General features: G+C 42.7%; 1 protein-coding gene across 1 annotated transcript in view; it reads left to right on the top strand.

Moving 5' to 3' along the window:
- The window catches only part of LOC138165306 (disabled homolog 1-like), a 484,798-nt gene that overhangs the window by 463,594 nt on the left and 16,619 nt on the right, over positions 1 to 4,585 (top strand). The window lies entirely within an intron of this gene.

Here is a 4,585-nt window from a genome sequence, read left to right on the forward strand (position 1 = left end):
TTCCTTCCTTCCTTCCTTCCTTCCTTCCTTCCTTCCTTCCTTCCTTCTTTCCATTTTTCTGTTTTCTCTAAAAGCATAATCTGTGAATCTTGGGCAACTATCATTTAAAAAGAAACAAGGCCCTACTATCCATGGCTGTGTTCCCTTTCCTGAATTTGTGTCTTCTTTCTAAATAATGAACTTTATTCGCAGCACGATGATAATCCACGCCTGTCTTTCCACTTGATTCTGTTGAGAACCACAAACAACAAAAAGGTGTTATGTTCTTGTATTTTAGCCTGATGGGTCTCAGGCCTCATCCAGCAGTGATCCATTTGGTGAGCCCAGTGGTGGGGACCCCAGTGGTGATAATATAAGTCCAGAGGTCGGTAGCTAGATAGCGCAGGTTGGGGTAGGTATCTGGCCTTTATTTCTCTTTCGCCCTTTGCCTGCCTTCTGCTCCTCTTACCACTGTGTGCCATCCCTGCTCCTCTGGATCTGCCCTTCCTACTGTGTCCCCCTCCCCCAGTGCTTGCGTTCTTTCCCATATCACTCCTCTTCTGACTGCCGCCCAGCGACTGCATGGCCTGCCATTTGCTATGTGTTTGGAGGGATGGGGCATTTGTGGATTTCCCCACAAATCGTGTCTGCATGTTGGGCCAGGGTCAGGGAGGGAGGACAGAAGCCTGAGGGGGATGGCTAAATTCAGTAATGAAATGGACTTGGTTCCACCTGTGTCAATGAGGTATGGAAGTGACCTTGTAAGTTTGCTATGACCACCATATGTCCTTGACCCAACACAAAGGCAGCCATAGGGTCAACCAAAATGCCCCACCAAAATGCCAGGCCCAATGAGCCCTCCAGGCTTTCCTATTGAGAAGAAATAATAGCAACGGGGCGGCCAGGTGGCTCAGTGAGTAAGAGCACTGGCCCCAGTGTTGGGAGACCTGGGATCGAATCTGGGCTCAGATACTTAGCACCCACCCAGAAATAACTGGCTGTGTAACCTTGAGCAAGTTACTTAACCCCAATTGCTTAAAAAAGAATAGCAACATGGTACAAGGTAAATGGCACTGAATTTGGATTCAGGGAACCTAGGTTCGAACCCTGACCCTGTTCCTTACCACTCGTGTGACCCATCACAAAGCCCTTCATTTCTCTAGACCCCAGTTTTCTCATCATTAAATAGGGGAGTCAAATTATATAATCTCTAGGGTCCCTTCTAGCTCAAAATCTCTGATGCTATGAAAGTAACAATGATTAAAATTATGCTTGATATTTATCTTTTGTTTTTACATCATTTATATTTTCCCTTGGGCCCTTTCCTTATTCCCAGAGAGAATATTTATTATTCTATCCCTCTCACATTTTTTTTTAAAAGAGAGAAACAAGAGAGGAAAAATTAGTAAAAAAAATTATAATTTAAATTGAATACAATTTAGTTTAATATGCAATAGTCATATCTGTAGACTCCCCCACTCCTATGTCTCCTATGTCTACAAAGAAAATGGGGAACTCATGTCTCTTATTTGAAGCCACTCTTATTTTTCTTTTTTTTCCTTAGTTATTTTTTCAATTAACAAGCATCTCCAAAATTAATCTATGTCTCCAAATGTCCTTCTTACACACACAAACACACCACACACACACACACCACACTCACATACACACCATACACACACACACACACACACACACACACACACCAGCAAATTTCCAAAAGAAAAAAAACTTGTAAAGCTCTCAGGACATAGCTACATAGTCCAGAAAAATAAATTCCCATATTAACTATGTCCACAAAGACATATTTCATTCTGCATCTTCCTTTCCTCACCTCCCTGTGTCAGGAGGTGAATGGTATGTTTCCTCTTGATTCCTCTGGATTTGTTTTATTATCAGATTCATTCAGGTTCTAATCTTTTTTTCTAGAGCCAAAACTATCCATTATTATGGTGCATCATTCCTTTTCAGTTAAATGATATCACTTTGCATTTATATCTGGTTTTCCCATTGACAGATAGCTTCCCTCTCCCTGCCAGTCTTTTGGGACTCGGTGGTGTGCCCATTCACACTGGGGTCCCAGGGTGGTGAAGTCAAAAGAGCACAGATCTCAGGTCTGTTATTCTGCTTGGGACCTGAAGGATCCCTCTTTGGTTTCCTCATTTCCCCAGTGAAGAGACTGGAGCAGATGATCTGTGTCCCTTTAAAATCTGGATCCTTTAAAAATCATCTCACTATGATCCTAGTTTTCCAGCTGAGAACACAGACAGAGAAATTAAATGGCATGCCAGTGTCACTTGGTTAGCAAGTAAAAGATGGAAGAATCAAGGAAACCCCAAAACCCACATACTAGAGATCAGATCAATGGGTCAGTGGGATTTCCTTTGACCTAATCAGTAGATGGCCTTGGGCAAATCACTTGGTCTCTCTAGACTCAGGTTCCTAATCTGCAAAATGAGGCTGTTGGACTGAATGACCTGAGTTCCTTTGCATATCTACATTTATAATGCTTATTGCAACATCTTCACAGTGAACACTGAATTAAAAGTCCAAAGATGTCTATCTTTGCTTCAAAGTGTTGGAGAGGACCCTCACTCTGCCTCACTCTCTCCTGGACCATCACTTCCAATGTTAAACATTCTCATTACCCTCCCTCATTCCTGAGGCTGCCTCCTTTCTGTAGAAGGCCCTCTTGCCCTTGAATTCATCACAGCCCCTCTCTTCTTCAGAGAAGGCTGCCGCTCTGGAGAGGGGAGATCCCATTATGTTTCCCACCTCTCCTTATGAGGTCCCCAGCCATGTTCGATTTCCATATATCGCCCGAACTCTTCCATTCTGGCGTGTAGTGGGAGCACACAACCATCCAGCAATGTAGACTGCATCCTGAGCTGCGTGAGTCAATCCATGATTTACCCAGGACACTGTGATCAGCTTCCTGAAATGCCTTCAAGAACACCTCAGTGTCATTCCCTGACCATCTGCTATGTAGACCATTATTGAAAATGAATAAAACACCTTGTTAAGTATATTTAGTTACTGGAGTTTATGATTAAAGTATTTAAGCTGTGGTATACTTTCACAGCATTTTTATACTAGAAAAATAGCCCAACAGCCCATAAAGAGCCATGCTCACACTACAAATATCCACCCTCTTCAAGTCTTTGGCTTCTTTCTACATGCTGCTGAGATCCACCTTCTGGAGCATTTCCCAGCCTCTCACCTTCCTACATTCTTCCCTTTGAGATGAATTGCCATCTATTTCATATACATCTAATATGTAACCAGCAATTCCCAGGTTATCCCCCCATGAGAACTTGAGCTCCCCGAGGACAGGGATCGTATGTTTTCTTTGTAACCCTAGTACTTAGGCCAGCACTGACACACAATACACATTGTGTTTAATTAATGATTGGTGGATTGCCAAGGGTTTCTGTAGCTCAGGAATTGAGGGTTATGTACCTGGCCTTGTAGGAGAGTTGGAAAGGAAGGAAGGAATCCTGGTTCCATTCTTTGTGGATTAAGCCCTGAGAGGGTCCTTCCCCCAGTGGCTTTTCATAACCTCTGCCTTGCCCTGGAAAAATGTGATGAATGAACAAGAGATGACAGAACCATTCACAACTAATCAGTAGACATCAGTCTGATACAGAAGCCCTTCAGGAAGAACTCCATGGTTTGTGCTGGTAGCAGATCCGTACATTGAGGTACTGTCTTCCTCAGGAGGGCCATTCAGCTTGAGATATTGGCCTAATTCCACTCTTTTGCTGACACTTCACCCTTAATGATTATCAGGTGGGCTTCCAGCTGGCAAACACCCAACCCCCACTTGAGTTCTTGTGGGGTTTGTGTTTTGTTTTGTTTTGTTTTTATAACTACAAAACATCAGAAAAATTCAAATTGGGAAGGGGCCTCTGAGGTTATTGAGGCCAACCCTGGATGGCCCCTTTCCAAAGCAATTCTTCTCCTCTCTTCTGTTAGGGCCACTCTAAGCTCAAATAATTTTAACTCAACTATAATCAATTCAGGGCCCACTGTGTGTCAGGTACTATTCTCCATATTTGTTTATGTCAATTGAATTCTCTCCCTATTCACAAAATCCCTGAATCTGAGTTAAAGCAACCTCGGTGGCAGCCAGCTCAACCACATTGCAACAAAAATGACCTCTAAAACATGCCCATTGGGTAGCTATCGAATTTTTACTGAAGGAGAGATTATGCTAAGTGCATACCATATACCAAACATTCTGCTAGAAATATTATTTCCACCCCAACAAATCAGGGAGCCTTCTCTTGTTACAAAGAAAATAAATTAAGCAAAGTCTGCTAGGATAGTTTTTTTTTTTGACAGTACAGGCAAGAGTCAGTACCCATAGCATCCACCTCTGCAAGGAAAGGAGGTAGATACATTTACTCTAAAAGTCTTTCAGAGTTATATTCACACAAAACTTCTGCCTTAATATGCACAGATATATTCTCTCCCTCTCCTCTTCCTGTTTCTGTCTCTATGTCTCTCTTCTCTCTCTCCTCTCTGTTTCTCTGAATCTTTCTCTGTATCTCCTCTCTTCTCTCTCTCTCTCTCTCTCTCTCTCTCTCTCTCTCTCTCTCTCTCT

The sequence above is a fragment of the Petaurus breviceps genome, unplaced genomic scaffold (genome assembly GCF_028583685.1).
Source record: "Petaurus breviceps papuanus isolate PSGF00001 unplaced genomic scaffold, PetGlider_PUasm1.0 208, whole genome shotgun sequence".
In the NCBI taxonomy this organism is placed as follows: Eukaryota; Metazoa; Chordata; class Mammalia; order Diprotodontia; family Petauridae; genus Petaurus; species Petaurus breviceps.